The following is a 21,075-nucleotide window of genomic DNA, read 5'->3' on the forward strand; positions in this document are numbered from 1 at the left end:
CAGCGGCAGCAAGTGCATGCCCACAGCCACCCCTTGTTCCTTCACACCTTGTATCAGCTGTAATCCAGTCCAGTCCAGTGCTGCCTGCTGAGCAGCACTGACCAACACTGCCTGGGCCCAGGCTTTTATCTCTGAGGCCCCATTATGATGTCAGAAAGCTGGCTCTGGAATCCTGAGGGCTCCACTATGACACGTGCAAAGTTCCGTCTGAACTTTATATAAGACGGTGAGGCTCAGTCAGTCACTCAGTGTTGCCTGAGAGGGCAACACTGCAACAGCCGGCCGCCAGGCTGTCTTTTTTTTGCACAGCTAGTTGCCTCCAGGAGGCCACAAGAGGGAGACAAGGGACTGCAAAATGGAAAATAGGCATCCACCAACTTTACAGACAACTTCTCCTTGCTCCTACAACCTCCATCCTTGCACAGTTTGTTATTCTTCTAGGTAACATAGTAACAAATCCAAATTGCTGCTCTCTTTGTAGGCAAGCAAGGCTTTGTTGCAACTGCAATTCTTACTTCTTCTTGAAATGTAGGGACGACAGTACATTCCATCACATCCATCTAGTGTACACAGGTAGGTCCATTGTGGCGGGCAGGCGAGCGGGCGGGCTGCTTTATTGGCTGTTTGCTGTTCCCCTACTCCACTCCACTATTTGACTGTTGTGCTGCATCAATCAATCAATCAATCAATCAATCAATCAATCAATCAATCAATCAGTGGCTGGCTCAGGTGCAGCTCTTTAACTTACCTAAAAGGGAGGGCGGAGAGAAGACAAGGAAGGTGAATGAGGTGTTCCAATGTGAAATGCCGGAAACACAGAAACACAGACGACACACAACAAGAGGTGGCAATCTATTCATTAATTGCATTTAATCAATGAGCTCATTATCACTCATGCATTGTCCAACAGGTGTTGAAATAATGGAATTAAAAGGGGAGATCCCTTCAGAAAGACAGAAACAATAGCAAAGACAAAAAACACTTTTGGAATCTGCTTTTAGTCAACACATAAGGAAAGGGTGCACCGGTCCTGGAAATACTGCAATACCAGGTCAATGCGTGGAGTGGACAGAGCAAGCTCTATTTCCATCTCCCTGTTCTAAAAATCCATTTAATATATGGTCCCCAGATAGGGGACGTATCAGATATTAAACTGATAAGAACAGATACTACACTTGATCTTAGCCAAAAGGCCGAGAAGCGATAACCCGAACGGGCCGCGCGTTGCCCGAGCCTGCCCGATACTGCTGTTCAGCCCTTGCAGCGATTCAGCCTACTTCTAGGCAATTCCATGGGGCCCTGCAGGCTCACACACTCACAGCTACACGGGAGGTGAATAAAGGCCGGAGAGGAAGCCAGACAGGATTTGCTTCTTTTGCTTGCACCACAATGCAGTGCTGAAAGAGGAGGAATCTACATAAAAACGCCTTCCTGGCAATGCCCAAATGCCCTGCTGCCATGCAGATAAACACTGGCAGCGGCAGCAAGTGCATGCCCACAGCCACCCCTTGTTCCTTCACACCTTGTATCAGCTGTAATCCAGTCCAGTCCAGTGCTGCCTGCTGAGCAGCACTGACCAACACTGCCTGGGCCCAGGCTTTTATCTCTGAGGCCCCATTATGATGTCAGAAAGCTGGCTCTGGAATCCTGAGGGCTCCACTATGACACGTGCAAAGTTCCGTCTGAACTTTATATAAGACGGTGAGGCTCAGTCAGTCACTCAGTGTTGCCTGAGAGGGCAACACTGCAACAGCCGGCCGCCAGGCTGTCTTTTTTTTGCACAGCTAGTTGCCTCCAGGAGGCCACAAGAGGGAGACAAGGGACTGCAAAATGGAAAATAGGCATCCACCAACTTTACAGACAACTTCTCCTTGCTCCTACAACCTCCATCCTTGCACAGTTTGTTATTCTTCTAGGTAACATAGTAACAAATCCAAATTGCTGCTCTCTTTGTAGGCAAGCAAGGCTTTGTTGCAACTGCAATTCTTACTTCTTCTTGAAATGTAGGGACGACAGTACATTCCATCACATCCATCTAGTGTACACAGGTAGGTCCATTGTGGCGGGCAGGCGAGCGGGCGGGCTGCTTTATTGGCTGTTTGCTGTTCCCCTACTCCACTCCACTATTTGACTGTTGTGCTGCATCAATCAATCAATCAATCAATCAATCAATCAGTGGCTGGCTCAGGTGCAGCTCTTTAACTTACCTAAAAGGGAGGGCGGAGAGAAGACAAGGAAGGTGAATGAGGTGTTCCAATGTGAAATGCCGGAAACACAGAAACACAGACGACACACAACAAGAGGTGGCAATCTATTCATTAATTGCATTTAATCAATGAGCTCATTATCACTCATGCATTGTCCAACAGGTGTTGAAATAATGGGATTAAAAGGGGAGATCCCTTCAGAAAGACAGAAACAATAGCAAAGACAAAAAACACTTTTGGAATCTGCTTTTAGTCAACACATAAGGAAAGGGTGCACCGGTCCTGGAAATACTGCAATACCAGGTCAATGCGTGGAGTGGACAGAGCAAGCTCTATTTCCATCTCCCTGTTCTAAAAATCCATTTAATATATGGTCCCCAGATAGGGGACGTATCAGATATTAAACTGATAAGAACAGATACTACACTTGATCTTAGCCAAAAGGCCGAGAAGCGATAACCCGAACGGGCCGCGCGTTGCCCGAGCCTGCCCGATACTGCTGTTCAGCCCTTGCAGCGATTCAGCCTACTTCTAGGCAATTCCATGGGGCCCTGCAGGCTCACACACTCACAGCTACACGGGAGGTGAATAAAGGCCGGAGAGGAAGCCAGACAGGATTTGCTTCTTTTGCTTGCACCACAATGCAGTGCTGAAAGAGGAGGAATCTACATAAAAACGCCTTCCTGGCAACGCCCAAATGCCCTGCTGCCATGCAGATAAACACTGGCAGCGGCAGCAAGTGCATGCCCACAGCCACCCCTTGTTCCTTCACACCTTGTATCAGCTGTAATCCAGTCCAGTCCAGTGCTGCCTGCTGAGCAGCACTGACCAACACTGCCTGGGCCCAGGCTTTTATCTCTGAGGCCCCATTATGATGTCAGAAAGCTGGCTCTGGAATCCTGAGGGCTCCACTATGACACGTGCAAAGTTCCGTCTGAACTTTATATAAGACGGTGAGGCTCAGTCAGTCACTCAGTGTTGCCTGAGAGGGCAACACTGCAACAGCCGGCCGCCAGGCTGTCTTTTTTTTGCACAGCTAGTTGCCTCCAGGAGGCCACATGACCTGCCTAGGTAGAGTCGTGTGTTAACCTTAAACCATACTATCCCCCACCCCCATTTAGTAACGACACATGACACCGAGGTTGGATGTGAAATGGCCACAGCAGCCGTTTATTAATTTCACAGTTTTATAAAAACAATTTAAATCCGAAACATTCGGATAACTAGTTAGGAATCCACCAGAGAATTCCTCCTAATAATTCACATGACCCAACATGGGTCAGAATCATAAATAACCATTAAACGTTAACATTAACCCGAGCAGAGGAAGTCCTTGAAGCCCCTTCAGATGTTCCTTTCAAGAACACACCGAATTAGCCATCTGCAAACCACTAATTACCTCCAGCCGTAAACCAGCTCGGAAGCACCGTTCACCTCTGCAGATGGCTCCACCCACTAGAAGTCCACTTCAAGGGGATAACACCCGTTGAAGCCCTCAAGTGATATACCGACCACTAGAAGTCCACTTCAAAGGGATAACACCCGATGAAGCCTTCAAGTGACATACCTTCTACCAGAAGACCACTTCAAAGGGATAACACCCGATGAAGTCTTCAACCATGTACCTTTTTTGGGGGACGCATACCCCCGATGCGACCCCCCCACCATTTTGTACTGACTGGCCTCAAGGACTCCCCCCGCCAGCTGCCATGACAACAGAACCTACTCCGGAAAAAAGAAAAACATGTTAAATAAACACACAAAATAAAACACAACGCTCATATACGGACGTACAGAAGACCTAAGGAGTAACAAAACAAGGGTGGGAGGGTGGGAGCTTTGCTTCTTGTGTACTACTCCTCCCGCTGCTTCCGGCTCAATGCCGAGAAACAGCGGGAAGCGCAGTAACGGCCCCCCCGTCCCCCCTAGCTCCTCCCCGTCCCTCCTTCAGCTTCTTCACCTTTCCCTCACCTCTTAACATTAACCCTTTCCCTACCAGGACGGTCATGTCGGCTTCCCTCAAGCCTGCAGCTGCGTCCAGCCTCTTCTTGACCTGCCTAGGTAGAGTCGTGTGTTAACCTTAAACCATACTATCCCCCACCCCCATTTAGTAACGACACATGACACCGAGGTTGGATGTGAAATGGCCACAGCAGCCGTTTATTAATTTCACAGTTTTATAAAAACAATTTAAATCCGAAACATTCGGATAACTAGTTAGGAATCCACCAGAGAATTCCTCCTAATAATTCACATGACCCAACATGGGTCAGAATCATAAATAACCATTAAACGTTAACATTAACCCGAGCAGAGGAAGTCCTTGAAGCCCCTTCAGATGTTCCTTTCAAGAACACACCGAATTAGCCATCTGCAAACCACTAATTACCTCCAGCCGTAAACCAGCTCGGAAGCACCGTTCACCTCTGCAGATGGCTCCACCCACTAGAAGTCCACTTCAAGGGGATAACACCCGTTGAAGCCCTCAAGTGATATACCGACCACTAGAAGTCCACTTCAAAGGGATAACACCCGATGAAGCCTTCAAGTGACATACCTTCTACCAGAAGACCACTTCAAAGGGATAACACCCGATGAAGTCTTCAACCATGTACCTTTTTTGGGGGACGCATACCCCCGATGCGACCCCCCCACCATTTTGTACTGACTGGCCTCAAGGACTCCCCCCGCCAGCTGCCATGACAACAGAACCTACTCCGGAAAAAAGAAAAACATGTTAAATAAACACACAAAATAAAACACAACGCTCATATACGGACGTACAGAAGACCTAAGGAGTAACAAAACAAGGGTGGGAGGGTGGGAGCTTTGCTTCTTGTGTACTACTCCTCCCGCTGCTTCCGGCTCAATGCCGAGAAACAGCGGGAAGCGCAGTAACGGCCCCCCCGTCCCCCCTAGCTCCTCCCCGTCCCTCCTTCAGCTTCTTCACCTTTCCCTCACCTCTTAACATTAACCCTTTCCCTACCAGGACGGTCATGTCGGCTTCCCTCAAGCCTGCAGCTGCGTCCAGCCTCTTCTTGACCTGCCTAGGTAGAGTCGTGTGTTAACCTTAAACCATACTATCCCCCACCCCCATTTAGTAACGACACATGACACCGAGGTTGGATGTGAAATGGCCACAGCAGCCGTTTATTAATTTCACAGTTTTATAAAAACAATTTAAATCCGAAACATTCGGATAACTAGTTAGGAATCCACCAGAGAATTCCTCCTAATAATTCACATGACCCAACATGGGTCAGAATCATAAATAACCATTAAACGTTAACATTAACCCGAGCAGAGGAAGTCCTTGAAGCCCCTTCAGATGTTCCTTTCAAGAACACACCGAATTAGCCATCTGCAAACCACTAATTACCTCCAGCCGTAAACCAGCTCGGAAGCACCGTTCACCTCTGCAGATGGCTCCACCCACTAGAAGTCCACTTCAAGGGGATAACACCCGTTGAAGCCCTCAAGTGATATACCGACCACTAGAAGTCCACTTCAAAGGGATAACACCCGATGAAGCCTTCAAGTGACATACCTTCTACCAGAAGACCACTTCAAAGGGATAACACCCGATGAAGTCTTCAACCATGTACCTTTTTTGGGGGACGCATACCCCCGATGCGACCCCCCCACCATTTTGTACTGACTGGCCTCAAGGACTCCCCCCGCCACCGCGAAACAGGCCTTGACCACCTTAAGCCTGTGAGTTCCTCCACACCACCACCGCCCTTTCTATGCCTTCTGCTATAGCCAAGCTCCAAATATCAATGCCAACCTCGGTCAGATGAACCCCGTCACTCCTCCAGAAATTCCCCAATCCTGACTCCAAATCCCTATGCCTCACGCAAATGCCCCCGTTCTTTGCCACAAAACGGGACACCGCCCGGTTAACTTTTATCCGAGCCTTATTGACTCTCTCCACCGATCTAGCTAACCGCCAATGCTTCCTTGGGACTATGTCCGACCACACTACCACCAACTTGGGATAAGATACCCACAAACACAACAAATCATGTATGATATCCCGCACCAACTCACGAAAAGGGCGGACTCCTAAGTCATTCCCACCCACGTGCAACACTAAAACCTCCGGAACCCTATCAAGCCGCACATATGTCTGGAATTCCGCCAACACCCTGTTCCACGACATACCTCTAAACCCCAGCCAATGCACAACCGCATCCTGTCGCGGAATGCGCAACTGGCGACCATCCGGGCGGACGTCCGCCCTCAAAGCCCCCCAGTGCACGTACGAATGACCCATCAACCACACCAGACAAGGAGGCGAATCTGAAACGGAAAACACAGTTAGGCACCACCATATACATTTGCAAGCATAAACAACAAAATTACAACATATGGGGGCGGACATAGGACTTAAACCTTTTAGACTCCCAACGACCAATACGCCTCACCCCCTCATCATCCAACCCCCAGCGCCCTGCTTCCGTTGCTGCGCCAATCCGGAAGGAATGAGATGAATATGAGCCTGCCGCAACCCCAACCGCCGTCAAACATTTTTTAAAAACAGCTCCAAACTGAAACCTGGACAAGAACGACCCGTCCACATGACATAACAAAGGCAAATCTGGAGACCCCCTGTTTTTTGTAAAACCACGCATGCACTCTACTGGGCACATGACCGACCCCGGGAGAGCGAACAAAACTATCAGTTTTCCCTTCCCTAATTGGTCAGTTTTTGATCTACGCAACCATACCTCCAACCGATCTGCAAAAAGGCTCACCTCCCCAGATCTCAGCCCCCCTGCCTGTTTAGTACTTGGCGACACCAACTCACCTATTCTAAATGCTCCGAAGAACGCCAACGAGAAAGCCAACCGAAACAAATCCATTTCATCTGAAGAACGACATACCGATGCCAATGAACCACCCAACAAGCCCAGCAAAGCAAACGACACCGGCCTTCTACTATCCGCCTCCACCCTACCTCTGCGCAACCCCTTCAAAGCCTGCGATACCAGAAATTCCTTCGATACATCCCGCAAGCCCCGCAACTTAAGCCCAAACGCCACCGCGGATATAAACCGGTTCACCTTCGCTACTGAAAACCCCGCCTCCCAGGCATCCCCTAACCAATACAAAAGTGCCACCAACCTGTCTCTATCCGTATTGACATCACCCAACTCTCTTACCCACTCCTCCCACTGCCTCCAACAAGCAGCATAAGCCCTCCACGTCGTGCCCGCCAAAGACCTTTGTAACAGCTGCTCTACGGGACCGATACCAGATCCCATAGATAATCCGGACACGCCAAACCAATACGTTCCGCTCCCGGAGCCAATTGCCGAAACCGGTCCCACTGCGAGCGAGAAAGAGCATCAGCAACACAATTCCGTACACCCGGGACATGCACCGCCACCACCCACGCGTTCAGCGACAAACACACCAACACTAAATGTCGCAACAATTGAACTACCGGAGGAGAGGACGCCGTGATGTTATTAATGGCAAGCACCACACCCATGTTGTCGCAGTAAAAACGGACCTTCTTGTCCCTGAGCCTGTCCCCCCAAATGGTAGCCGCCACCACGATGGGAAACAGCTCGAGCAGGGCCAGATTCCGCGTCAATCCACTGGACACCCAGCTAGCCGGCCATTGACCTGCGCACCACGGACCTCCCCCGTAAGCTCCAAAGCCACCCGCCCCAGCCGCATCCGTGAAAATATTCAGATCACTCGTATCCTGCGCTGGGGCCATCCATAGCGAGCGACCATTGTACTGGCCCAAGAAGTCATCCCAAACCTGAAGATCAGCTCGGTGCTCCTCCTTGAGCCTCACAAAATGATGCGGCGCCCGCACTCCCGCCGTTGCCGCCGCCAACCTTCTACCAAACACCCTCCCCATCGGCATAATCCGGCAGGCGAAATTCAACTTCCCCAGCAGCGACTGAAGCTCCCTCAACGACATTTTCTTCCTTCTACAAGCCCGTCGCACCTCCAGCCTCAAAGCACCCAGCTTATCCGCCGGGAGCCGACACTCCATTGCCACCGAGTCAATTTCGATTCCCAAGAAACAAATCGTCGCTACCGGGCCCTCCGTTTTTTCCGGCGCCAAAGGGATCCCAAAATCCCTCGCCACCTTCTGCAGGGCATGAAGCAAGTTACCGCAAACCGGCGAACCCCCCGGGCCAACGCACAAAAAATCATCTAAGTAATGGATCAACGAATCGACCCCGGATACTCCCCTCGTTACCCACTCCACGAAGCTACTAAACGCCTCGAAGTATGCACAAGAAAGAGAACACCCCATCGGAAGGCACCGATCCACGTAAAAGGCCCATTCCAAAAACAGCCCAACAGCCGTTGGCTTTCTGGATGCACCGGCAACAACCTGAACGCCGCCTCGATGTCGGTTTTTGCTAGCAGCGCCCCCGGACCCGCAGCCCGCACTAACCCCACCGCCTTATCGAATGAGGTATAAACTACGGAACACAACTCGTGATCAATCCCGTCGTTTACCGACGAACCTTTGGGATACGATAAATGTTGAATCAAACGAAACTTTCCGGGCTCGCGTTTAGGGACAATACCCAAAGGGGACACAACTAAATCTTTCACCGGCGACTCCACAAATGGCCCCGACATGCGCCCCAACGAAACTTCTTTTAACAACTTTTCCGACACGACTTCCGCATGCACGTAAGCCGATTTTAAATTTCTCCGCGTAACCGGAACCTCATAAGGAGGCGGAGGAATAACAAAACCAACACTAAACCCTTCATAAAGCAACTTAGCCGCCGCCCTATCCGGATACTCATTTAGATAAGGGGCCATCCTTTCCACCCTCACCGGCGACACCCCCTTGACCAGCCCCGTGCTGGTTCCCGGACCTCTTTTTTCGCAGACATTTTGCCGCCCCGTGTGATGCACCATTACACTCGGAGCACACGTGCTTGAACTTGCACGTGGCCCCGAACTTACACTGGCCTTCATTGAATTGCCAGCAAAACCCCGCCTTTCCCCCGCCGCTTGGTCCACTCTGACTAGTCTGGCCTCCCTGGCCACCGCTCCCGGGAAAGGGCTGCCTAACCGGAACCGTAACCCGTAACCAGAGAGCAATATCCTTCTGGTCCCACCGAATCGCCGGCCGAACCGCCTTCCGCTGACGGAATTGCTCATCATATCGCAGCCACGCCTGACCCCCATACGCCCTATGAGCCTCCCCAATAGCATCAAAATAACAAAATAACGCCGAACAATTTTCCGGCGCCTTTTCCCCTATCACACTAGCCAATATGGCGAACGCCTGCGACCAATTAACGAACGTCTGCGGGATAAGCCTATACCGCCGCCGTTCCTCCTCGTCCTTTTTACTCTCATCCCGCTTGCTCTTATCCAAATTGAATTTAGCCAGCGGCAAGAGAGAAAAAATTTCAACATATTCATCTTTCCAGATCCGATCACGCACCTCCTGCTTTAAATGCGCCCCCAACGGACCCTCAAAACAAACATACACCTCCCCCCGAGCACGATCGTCCATGCGCACTCGATCGCCGTCCTTCTGTGCCTCAGTCTGCACCGACACCGCGACCGCCTCTCTAACCGCCACCACAGGACGCGCCTGCAACGATCCCACTTCCCTGGGGCCTTCCCAAACTACCGCAGGGGACACTTCCGTTACTACCGGCGCCGCGGCCCTATCCAGGCGCCCCACCAGCTCCCGTAAGCAACCCACTAAATCTGCCAAACCCGCTCCGTCGCGTCCGCCCGCGCCACTACCGGCCCCCGATGCTATGCTAGCAGCCCCCCCCGCCGACACCCGACATAAAAATCGCTGGATAAGACAATAAAGGAGTTATACACTCACCGGGCTGCACAGGCGCTGTGTTCCCGTCAGCCGGACCATCCTGACCTCGACGATAAACGTCCAGTTCACCTTCCTCCAGTTCTTCTCTCGCCGACGACTGTCCCTCCCAACGACCTCTTCGGAAAGGGGATGAGGACGCGCTGACCGATGGGCCGGCAACCTGCCGCCCGACCGCCGGGACCCAGACTTCCGACCGGACCTGTTGCCTCGACGTCGCTGCAGATCTAGTCGTCCGTCTAGACGATCCTGACGAAGCCTGCCCCCTGGCCGGAACATCACCATGCGGGGCGGCCGTACCTTGCTCTTGACATCTTCCATCTGATGGGGGAGGGGTGACAGGGAGCCCGGCCTGCGACTCCCTGCTTACCGCCGGACCCCGTCGCGGCCTGGGATTCCTGCCAGGACGCAGGGCCTGGGAAGGGGCGGTCCTCCCAGCTGCCTGGCCTGCAGCGTCCGGGATCGGGCTCCCTCTGCGACGCCGTGTCCGCGGGACTACCTCCGGACTCAGGCGCTCTGGAGGTCGGGACCGCCGAGAGGGACGGGTCGACACAGCCTGCATCGCCGTCACCCCTGCTACCGCTCTCTGCCTGCCCAGCGCAGGAGCGGTTGTTGCCGACTCCCCCCCCGCCGCCATAGCCATGCTCGTAGGGGGGCCGGGGGAGGGGAGCCTGTCCCTTACAACAGACCCCGAACGCCGTGCCCGACGTGGCGAAACGGCGTCCGGGATCCGCGTTAATGCAGCCACGGTCTCCTCCAGCCATCCGGGACCGTGGTGCACAGCAGCGGCACGCAGCCGCTCTAAAATCAGGGCCTCTGCCATACTAAAAAGCCGGGCAACGGGGAGCTTTGCTTCTTGTGTACTACTCCTCCCGCTGCTTCCGGCTCAATGCCGAGAAACAGCGGGAAGCGCAGTAACGGCCCCCCCGTCCCCCCTAGCTCCTCCCCGTCCCTCCTTCAGCTTCTTCACCTTTCCCTCACCTCTTAACATTAACCCTTTCCCTACCAGGACGGTCATGTCGGCTTCCCTCAAGCCTGCAGCTGCGTCCAGCCTCTTCTAGAGGGAGACAAGGGACTGCAAAATGGAAAATAGGCATCCACCAACTTTACAGACAACTTCTCCTTGCTCCTACAACCTCCATCCTTGCACAGTTTGTTATTCTTCTAGGTAACATAGTAACAAATCCAAATTGCTGCTCTCTTTGTAGGCAAGCAAGGCTTTGTTGCAACTGCAATTCTTACTTCTTCTTGAAATGTAGGGACGACAGTACATTCCATCACATCCATCTAGTGTACACAGGTAGGTCCATTGTGGCGGGCAGGCGAGCGGGCGGGCTGCTTTATTGGCTGTTTGCTGTTCCCCTACTCCACTCCACTATTTGACTGTTGTGCTGCATCAATCAATCAATCAATCAATCAATCAATCAATCAATCAATCAGTGGCTGGCTCAGGTGCAGCTCTTTAACTTACCTAAAAGGGAGGGCGGAGAGAAGACAAGGAAGGTGAATGAGGTGTTCCAATGTGAAATGCCGGAAACACAGAAACACAGACGACACACAACAAGAGGTGGCAATCTATTCATTAATTGCATTTAATCAATGAGCTCATTATCACTCATGCATTGTCCAACAGGTGTTGAAATAATGGGATTAAAAGGGGAGATCCCTTCAGAAAGACAGAAACAATAGCAAAGACAAAAAACACTTTTGGAATCTGCTTTTAGTCAACACATAAGGAAAGGGTGCACCGGTCCTGGAAATACTGCAATACCAGGTCAATGCGTGGAGTGGACAGAGCAAGCTCTATTTCCATCTCCCTGTTCTAAAAATCCATTTAATATATGGTCCCCAGATAGGGGACGTATCAGATATTAAACTGATAAGAACAGATACTACACTTGATCTTAGCCAAAAGGCCGAGAAGCGATAACCCGAACGGGCCGCGCGTTGCCCGAGCCTGCCCGATACTGCTGTTCAGCCCTTGCAGCGATTCAGCCTACTTCTAGGCAATTCCATGGGGCCCTGCAGGCTCACACACTCACAGCTACACGGGAGGTGAATAAAGGCCGGAGAGGAAGCCAGACAGGATTTGCTTCTTTTGCTTGCACCACAATGCAGTGCTGAAAGAGGAGGAATCTACATAAAAACGCCTTCCTGGCAACGCCCAAATGCCCTGCTGCCATGCAGATAAACACTGGCAGCGGCAGCAAGTGCATGCCCACAGCCACCCCTTGTTCCTTCACACCTTGTATCAGCTGTAATCCAGTCCAGTCCAGTGCTGCCTGCTGAGCAGCACTGACCAACACTGCCTGGGCCCAGGCTTTTATCTCTGAGGCCCCATTATGATGTCAGAAAGCTGGCTCTGGAATCCTGAGGGCTCCACTATGACACGTGCAAAGTTCCGTCTGAACTTTATATAAGACGGTGAGGCTCAGTCAGTCACTCAGTGTTGCCTGAGAGGGCAACACTGCAACAGCCGGCCGCCAGGCTGTCTTTTTTTTGCACAGCTAGTTGCCTCCAGGAGGCCACAAGAGGGAGACAAGGGACTGCAAAATGGAAAATAGGCATCCACCAACTTTACAGACAACTTCTCCTTGCTCCTACAACCTCCATCCTTGCACAGTTTGTTATTCTTCTAGGTAACATAGTAACAAATCCAAATTGCTGCTCTCTTTGTAGGCAAGCAAGGCTTTGTTGCAACTGCAATTCTTACTTCTTCTTGAAATGTAGGGACGACAGTACATTCCATCACATCCATCTAGTGTACACAGGTAGGTCCATTGTGGCGGGCAGGCGAGCGGGCGGGCTGCTTTATTGGCTGTTTGCTGTTCCCCTACTCCACTCCACTATTTGACTGTTGTGCTGCATCAATCAATCAATCAATCAATCAATCAATCAATCAATCAATCAATCAATCAGTGGCTGGCTCAGGTGCAGCTCTTTAACTTACCTAAAAGGGAGGGCGGAGAGAAGACAAGGAAGGTGAATGAGGTGTTCCAATGTGAAATGCCGGAAACACAGAAACACAGACGACACACAACAAGAGGTGGCAATCTATTCATTAATTGCATTTAATCAATGAGCTCATTATCACTCATGCATTGTCCAACAGGTGTTGAAATAATGGGATTAAAAGGGGAGATCCCTTCAGAAAGACAGAAACAATAGCAAAGACAAAAAACACTTTTGGAATCTGCTTTTAGTCAACACATAAGGAAAGGGTGCACCGGTCCTGGAAATACTGCAATACCAGGTCAATGCGTGGAGTGGACAGAGCAAGCTCTATTTCCATCTCCCTGTTCTAAAAATCCATTTAATATATGGTCCCCAGATAGGGGACGTATCAGATATTAAACTGATAAGAACAGATACTACACTTGATCTTAGCCAAAAGGCCGAGAAGCGATAACCCGAACGGGCCGCGCGTTGCCCGAGCCTGCCCGATACTGCTGTTCAGCCCTTGCAGCGATTCAGCCTACTTCTAGGCAATTCCATGGGGCCCTGCAGGCTCACACACTCACAGCTACACGGGAGGTGAATAAAGGCCGGAGAGGAAGCCAGACAGGATTTGCTTCTTTTGCTTGCACCACAATGCAGTGCTGAAAGAGGAGGAATCTACATAAAAACGCCTTCCTGGCAACGCCCAAATGCCCTGCTGCCATGCAGATAAACACTGGCAGCGGCAGCAAGTGCATGCCCACAGCCACCCCTTGTTCCTTCACACCTTGTATCAGCTGTAATCCAGTCCAGTCCAGTGCTGCCTGCTGAGCAGCACTGACCAACACTGCCTGGGCCCAGGCTTTTATCTCTGAGGCCCCATTATGATGTCAGAAAGCTGGCTCTGGAATCCTGAGGGCTCCACTATGACACGTGCAAAGTTCCGTCTGAACTTTATATAAGACGGTGAGGCTCAGTCAGTCACTCAGTGTTGCCTGAGAGGGCAACACTGCAACAGCCGGCCGCCAGGCTGTCTTTTTTTTGCACAGCTAGTTGCCTCCAGGAGGCCACAAGAGGGAGACAAGGGACTGCAAAATGGAAAATAGGCATCCACCAACTTTACAGACAACTTCTCCTTGCTCCTACAACCTCCATCCTTGCACAGTTTGTTATTCTTCTAGGTAACATAGTAACAAATCCAAATTGCTGCTCTCTTTGTAGGCAAGCAAGGCTTTGTTGCAACTGCAATTCTTACTTCTTCTTGAAATGTAGGGACGACAGTACATTCCATCACATCCATCTAGTGTACACAGGTAGGTCCATTGTGGCGGGCAGGCGAGCGGGCGGGCTGCTTTATTGGCTGTTTGCTGTTCCCCTACTCCACTCCACTATTTGACTGTTGTGCTGCAATCAATCAATCAATCAATCAATCAATCAATCAATCAATCAGTGGCTGGCTCAGGTGCAGCTCTTTAACTTACCTAAAAGGGAGGGCGGAGAGAAGACAAGGAAGGTGAATGAGGTGTTCCAATGTGAAATGCCGGAAACACAGAAACACAGACGACACACAACAAGAGGTGGCAATCTATTCATTAATTGCATTTAATCAATGAGCTCATTATCACTCATGCATTGTCCAACAGGTGTTGAAATAATGGGATTAAAAGGGGAGATCCCTTCAGAAAGACAGAAACAATAGCAAAGACAAAAAACACTTTTGGAATCTGCTTTTAGTCAACACATAAGGAAAGGGTGCACCGGTCCTGGAAATACTGCAATACCAGGTCAATGCGTGGAGTGGACAGAGCAAGCTCTATTTCCATCTCCCTGTTCTAAAAATCCATTTAATATATGGTCCCCAGATAGGGGATGTATCAGATATTAAACTGATAAGAACAGATACTACACTTGATCTTAGCCAAAAGGCCGAGAAGCGATAACCCGAACGGGCCGCGCGTTGCCCGAGCCTGCCCGATACTGCTGTTCAGCCCTTGCAGCGATTCAGCCTACTTCTAGGCAATTCCATGGGGCCCTGCAGGCTCACACACTCACAGCTACACGGGAGGTGAATAAAGGCCGGAGAGGAAGCCAGACAGGATTTGCTTCTTTTGCTTGCACCACAATGCAGTGCTGAAAGAGGAGGAATCTACATAAAAACGCCTTCCTGGCAACGCCCAAATGCCCTGCTGCCATGCAGATAAACACTGGCAGCGGCAGCAAGTGCATGCCCACAGCCACCCCTTGTTCCTTCACACCTTGTATCAGCTGTAATCCAGTCCAGTCCAGTGCTGCCTGCTGAGCAGCACTGACCAACACTGCCTGGGCCCAGGCTTTTATCTCTGAGGCCCCATTATGATGTCAGAAAGCTGGCTCTGGAATCCTGAGGGCTCCACTATGACACGTGCAAAGTTCCGTCTGAACTTTATATAAGACGGTGAGGCTCAGTCAGTCACTCAGTGTTGCCTGAGAGGGCAACACTGCAACAGCCGGCCGCCAGGCTGTCTTTTTTTTGCACAGCTAGTTGCCTCCAGGAGGCCACAAGAGGGAGACAAGGGACTGCAAAATGGAAAATAGGCATCCACCAACTTTACAGACAACTTCTCCTTGCTCCTACAACCTCCATCCTTGCACAGTTTGTTATTCTTCTAGGTAACATAGTAACAAATCCAAATTGCTGCTCTCTTTGTAGGCAAGCAAGGCTTTGTTGCAACTGCAATTCTTACTTCTTCTTGAAATGTAGGGACGACAGTACATTCCATCACATCCATCTAGTGTACACAGGTAGGTCCATTGTGGCGGGCAGGCGAGCGGGCGGGCTGCTTTATTGGCTGTTTGCTGTTCCCCTACTCCACTCCACTATTTGACTGTTGTGCTGCATCAATCAATCAATCAATCAATCAATCAATCAATCAATCAATCAATCAATCAGTGGCTGGCTCAGGTGCAGCTCTTTAACTTACCTAAAAGGGAGGGCGGAGAGAAGACAAGGAAGGTGAATGAGGTGTTCCAATGTGAAATGCCGGAAACACAGAAACACAGACGACACACAACAAGAGGTGGCAATCTATTCATTAATTGCATTTAATCAATGAGCTCATTATCACTCATGCATTGTCCAACAGGTGTTGAAATAATGGGATTAAAAGGGGAGATCCCTTCAGAAAGACAGAAACAATAGCAAAGACAAAAAACACTTTTGGAATCTGCTTTTAGTCAACACATAAGGAAAGGGTGCACCGGTCCTGGAAATACTGCAATACCAGGTCAATGCGTGGAGTGGACAGAGCAAGCTCTATTTCCATCTCCCTGTTCTAAAAATCCATTTAATATATGGTCCCCAGATAGGGGACGTATCAGATATTAAACTGATAAGAACAGATACTACACTTGATCTTAGCCAAAAGGCCGAGAAGCGATAACCCGAACGGGCCGCGCGTTGCCCGAGCCTGCCCGATACTGCTGTTCAGCCCTTGCAGCGATTCAGCCTACTTCTAGGCAATTCCATGGGGCCCTGCAGGCTCACACACTCACAGCTACACGGGAGGTGAATAAAGGCCGGAGAGGAAGCCAGACAGGATTTGCTTCTTTTGCTTGCACCACAATGCAGTGCTGAAAGAGGAGGAATCTACATAAAAACGCCTTCCTGGCAACGCCCAAATGCCCTGCTGCCATGCAGATAAACACTGGCAGCGGCAGCAAGTGCATGCCCACAGCCACCCCTTGTTCCTTCACACCTTGTATCAGCTGTAATCCAGTCCAGTCCAGTGCTGCCTGCTGAGCAGCACTGACCAACACTGCCTGGGCCCAGGCTTTTATCTCTGAGGCCCCATTATGATGTCAGAAAGCTGGCTCTGGAATCCTGAGGGCTCCACTATGACACGTGCAAAGTTCCGTCTGAACTTTATATAAGACGGTGAGGCTCAGTCAGTCACTCAGTGTTGCCTGAGAGGGCAACACTGCAACAGCCGGCCGCCAGGCTGTCTTTTTTTTGCACAGCTAGTTGCCTCCAGGAGGCCACAAGAGGGAGACAAGGGACTGCAAAATGGAAAATAGGCATCCACCAACTTTACAGACAACTTCTCCTTGCTCCTACAACCTCCATCCTTGCACAGTTTGTTATTCTTCTAGGTAACATAGTAACAAATCCAAATTGCTGCTCTCTTTGTAGGCAAGCAAGGCTTTGTTGCAACTGCAATTCTTACTTCTTCTTGAAATGTAGGGACGACAGTACATTCCATCACATCCATCTAGTGTACACAGGTAGGTCCATTGTGGCGGGCAGGCGAGCGGGCGGGCTGCTTTATTGGCTGTTTGCTGTTCCCCTACTCCACTCCACTATTTGACTGTTGTGCTGCATCAATCAATCAATCAATCAATCAATCAATCAATCAATCAATCAATCAATCAGTGGCTGGCTCAGGTGCAGCTCTTTAACTTACCTAAAAGGGAGGGCGGAGAGAAGACAAGGAAGGTGAATGAGGTGTTCCAATGTGAAATGCCGGAAACACAGAAACACAGACGACACACAACAAGAGGTGGCAATCTATTCATTAATTGCATTTAATCAATGAGCTCATTATCACTCATGCATTGTCCAACAGGTGTTGAAATAATGGGATTAAAAGGGGAGATCCCTTCAGAAAGACAGAAACAATAGCAAAGACAAAAAACACTTTTGGAATCTGCTTTTAGTCAACACATAAGGAAAGGGTGCACCGGTCCTGGAAATACTGCAATACCAGGTCAATGCGTGGAGTGGACAGAGCAAGCTCTATTTCCATCTCCCTGTTCTAAAAATCCATTTAATATATGGTCCCCAGATAGGGGACGTATCAGATATTAAACTGATAAGAACAGATACTACACTTGATCTTAGCCAAAAGGCCGAGAAGCGATAACCCGAACGGGCCGCGCGTTGCCCGAGCCTGCCCGATACTGCTGTTCAGCCCTTGCAGCGATTCAGCCTACTTCTAGGCAATTCCATGGGGCCCTGCAGGCTCACACACTCACAGCTACACGGGAGGTGAATAAAGGCCGGAGAGGAAGCCAGACAGGATTTGCTTCTTTTGCTTGCACCACAATGCAGTGCTGAAAGAGGAGGAATCTACATAAAAACGCCTTCCTGGCAACGCCAAAATGCCCTGCTGCCATGCAGATAAACACTGGCAGCGGCAGCAAGTGCATGCCCACAGCCACCCCTTGTTCCTTCACACCTTGTATCAGCTGTAATCCAGTCCAGTCCAGTGCTGCCTGCTGAGCAGCACTGACCAACACTGCCTGGGCCCAGGCTTTTATCTCTGAGGCCCCATTATGATGTCAGAAAGCTGGCTCTGGAATCCTGAGGGCTCCACTATGACACGTGCAAAGTTCCGTCTGAACTTTATATAAGACGGTGAGGCTCAGTCAGTCACTCAGTGTTGCCTGAGAGGGCAACACTGCAACAGCCGGCCGCCAGGCTGTCTTTTTTTTGCACAGCTAGTTGCCTCCAGGAGGCCACAAGAGGGAGACAAGGGACTGCAAAATGGAAAATAGGCATCCACCAACTTTACAGACAACTTCTCCTTGCTCCTACAACCTCCATCCTTGCACAGTTTGTTATTCTTCTAGGTAACATAGTAACAAATCCAAATTGCTGCTCTCTTTGTAGGCAAGCAAGGCTTTGTTGCAACTGCAATTCTTACTTCTTCTTGAAATGTAGGGACGACAGTACATTCCATCACATCCATCTAGTGTACACAGGTAGGTCCATTGTGGCGGGCAGGCGAGCGGGCGGGCTGCTTTATTGGCTGTTTGCTGTTCCCCTACTCCACTCCACTATTTGACTGTTGTGCTGCATCAATCAATCAATCAATCAATCAATCAATCAATCAATCAATCAATCAGTGGCTGGCTCAGGTGCAGCTCTTTAACTTACCTAAAAGGGAGGGCGGAGAGAAGACAAGGAAGGTGAATGAGGTGTTCCAATGTGAAATGCCGGAAACACAGAAACACAGACGACACACAACAAGAGGTGGCAATCTATTCTTTAATTGCATTTAATCAATGAGCTCATTATCACTCATGCATTGTCCAACAGGTGTTGAAATAATGGGATTAAAAGGGGAGATCCCTTCAGAAAGACAGAAACAATAGCAAAGACAAAAAACACTTTTGGAATCTGCTTTTAGTCAACACATAAGGAAAGGGTGCACCGGTCCTGGAAATACTGCAATACCAGGTCAATGCGTGGAGTGGACAGAGCAAGCTCTATTTCCATCTCCCTGTTCTAAAAATCCATTTAATATATGGTCCCCAGATAGGGGACGTATCAGATATTAAACTGATAAGAACAGATACTACACTTGATCTTAGCCAAAAGGCCGAGAAGCGATAACCCGAACGGGCCGCGCGTTGCCCGAGCCTGCCCGATACTGCTGTTCAGCCCTTGCAGCGATTCAGCCTACTTCTAGGCAATTCCATGGGGCCCTGCAGGCTCACACACTCACAGCTACACGGGAGGTGAATAAAGGCCGGAGAGGAAGCCAGACAGGATTTGCTTCTTTTGCTTGCACCACAATGCAGTGCTGAAAGAGGAGGAATCTACATAAAAACGCCTTCCTGGCAACGCCCAAATGCCCTGCTGCCATGCAGATAAACACTGGCAGCGGCAGCAAGTGCATGCCCACAGCCACCCCTTGTTCCTTCACACCTTGTATCAGCTGTAATCCAGTCCAGTCCAGTGCTGCCTGCTGAGCAGCACTGACCAACACTGCCTGGGCCCAGGCTTTTATCTCTGAGGCCCCATTATGATGTCAGAAAGCTGGCTCTGGAATCCTGAGGGCTCCACTATGACACGTGCAAAGTTCCGTCTGAACTTTATATAAGACGGTGAGGCTCAGTCAGTCACTCAGTGTTGCCTGAGAGGGCAACACTGCAACAGCCGGCCGCCAGGCTGTCTTTTTTTTGCACAGCTAGTTGCCTCCAGGAGGCCACAAGAGGGAGACAAGGGACTGCAAAATGGAAAATAGGCATCCACCAACTTTACAGACAACTTCTCCTTGCTCCTACAACCTCCATCCTTGCACAGTTTGTTATTCTTCTAGGTAACATAGTAACAAATCCAAATTGCTGCTCTCTTTGTAGGCAAGCAAGGCTTTGTTGCAACTGCAATTCTTACTTCTTCTTGAAATGTAGGGACGACAGTACATTCCATCACATCCATCTAGTGTACACAGGTAGGTCCATTGTGGCGGGCAGGCGAGCGGGCGGGCTGCTTTATTGGCTGTTTGCTGTTCCCCTACTCCACTCCACTATTTGACTGTTGTGCTGCAATCAATCAATCAATCAATCAATCAATCAATCAATCAATCAATCAATCAATCAGTGGCTGGCTCAGGTGCAGCTCTTTAACTTACCTAAAAGGGAGGGCGGAGAGAAGACAAGGAAGGTGAATGAGGTGTTCCAATGTGAAATGCCGGAAACACAGAAACACAGACGACACACAACAAGAGGTGGCAATCTATTCATTAATTGCATTTAATCAATGAGCTCATTATCACTCATGCATTGTCCAACAGGTGTTGAAATAATGGGATTAAAAGGGGAGATCCCTTCAGAAAGACAGAAACAATAGCAAAGACAAAAAACACTTTTGGAATCTGCTTTTAGTCAACACATAAGGAAAGGGTGCACCGGTCCTGGAAATACTGCAATACCAGGTCAATGCGTGGAGTGGACAGAGCAAGCTCTATTTCCATCTCCCTGTTCTAAAAATCCATTTAATATATGGTCCCCAGATAGGGGACGTATCAGATATTAAACTGATAAGAACAGATACTACACTTGATCTTAGCCAAAAGGCCGAGAAGCGATAACCCGAACGGGCCGCGCGTTGCCCGAGCCTGCCCGATACTGCTGTTCAGCCCTTGCAGCGATTCAGCCTACTTCTAGGCAATTCCATGGGGCCCTGCAGGCTCACACACTCACAGCTACACGGGAGGTGAATAAAGGCCGGAGAGGAAGCCAGACAGGATTTGCTTCTTTTGCTTGCACCACAATGCAGTGCTGAAAGAGGAGGAATCTACATAAAAACGCCTTCCTGGCAACGCCCAAATG

General features: G+C 50.1%; 9 non-coding genes across 9 annotated transcripts; all 9 read right to left on the reverse strand.

Annotated features, from left to right (window-relative positions):
- Nucleotides 1-1,014: 1,014 nt before the first annotated feature.
- LOC142692506 (U2 spliceosomal RNA) lies at nt 1,015-1,205 on the reverse strand. Its single transcript, XR_012860944.1, has one exon. It is a non-coding gene; the product is annotated as a U2 spliceosomal RNA (small nuclear RNA).
- Nucleotides 1,206-2,473: 1,268 nt separating this feature from the next.
- LOC142692507 (U2 spliceosomal RNA) lies at nt 2,474-2,664 on the reverse strand. Its single transcript, XR_012860945.1, has one exon. It is a non-coding gene; the product is annotated as a U2 spliceosomal RNA (small nuclear RNA).
- A 9,117-nt stretch (nt 2,665-11,781) lies between these two features.
- LOC142692508 (U2 spliceosomal RNA) lies at nt 11,782-11,972 on the reverse strand. The gene has a single exon (XR_012860946.1). It is a non-coding gene; the product is annotated as a U2 spliceosomal RNA (small nuclear RNA).
- Nucleotides 11,973-13,260: 1,288 nt separating this feature from the next.
- LOC142692509 (U2 spliceosomal RNA) lies at nt 13,261-13,451 on the reverse strand. The gene has a single exon (XR_012860947.1). It is a non-coding gene; the product is annotated as a U2 spliceosomal RNA (small nuclear RNA).
- A 1,277-nt stretch (nt 13,452-14,728) lies between these two features.
- Nucleotides 14,729-14,919, reverse strand: LOC142692112 (U2 spliceosomal RNA). Its single transcript, XR_012860600.1, has one exon. It is a non-coding gene; the product is annotated as a U2 spliceosomal RNA (small nuclear RNA).
- A 1,288-nt stretch (nt 14,920-16,207) lies between these two features.
- LOC142692512 (U2 spliceosomal RNA) lies at nt 16,208-16,398 on the reverse strand. The gene has a single exon (XR_012860949.1). It is a non-coding gene; the product is annotated as a U2 spliceosomal RNA (small nuclear RNA).
- Nucleotides 16,399-17,686: 1,288 nt separating this feature from the next.
- Nucleotides 17,687-17,877, reverse strand: LOC142692513 (U2 spliceosomal RNA). Its single transcript, XR_012860950.1, has one exon. It is a non-coding gene; the product is annotated as a U2 spliceosomal RNA (small nuclear RNA).
- A 1,284-nt stretch (nt 17,878-19,161) lies between these two features.
- On the reverse strand, nt 19,162-19,352 carry LOC142692514 (U2 spliceosomal RNA). Its single transcript, XR_012860951.1, has one exon. It is a non-coding gene; the product is annotated as a U2 spliceosomal RNA (small nuclear RNA).
- A 1,289-nt stretch (nt 19,353-20,641) lies between these two features.
- LOC142692515 (U2 spliceosomal RNA) lies at nt 20,642-20,832 on the reverse strand. The gene has a single exon (XR_012860952.1). It is a non-coding gene; the product is annotated as a U2 spliceosomal RNA (small nuclear RNA).
- Nucleotides 20,833-21,075: the final 243 nt, after the last annotated feature.

Source organism: Rhinoderma darwinii (genome assembly GCF_050947455.1).
Source record: "Rhinoderma darwinii isolate aRhiDar2 chromosome 5 unlocalized genomic scaffold, aRhiDar2.hap1 SUPER_5_unloc_39, whole genome shotgun sequence".
In the NCBI taxonomy this organism is placed as follows: Eukaryota; Metazoa; Chordata; class Amphibia; order Anura; family Rhinodermatidae; genus Rhinoderma; species Rhinoderma darwinii.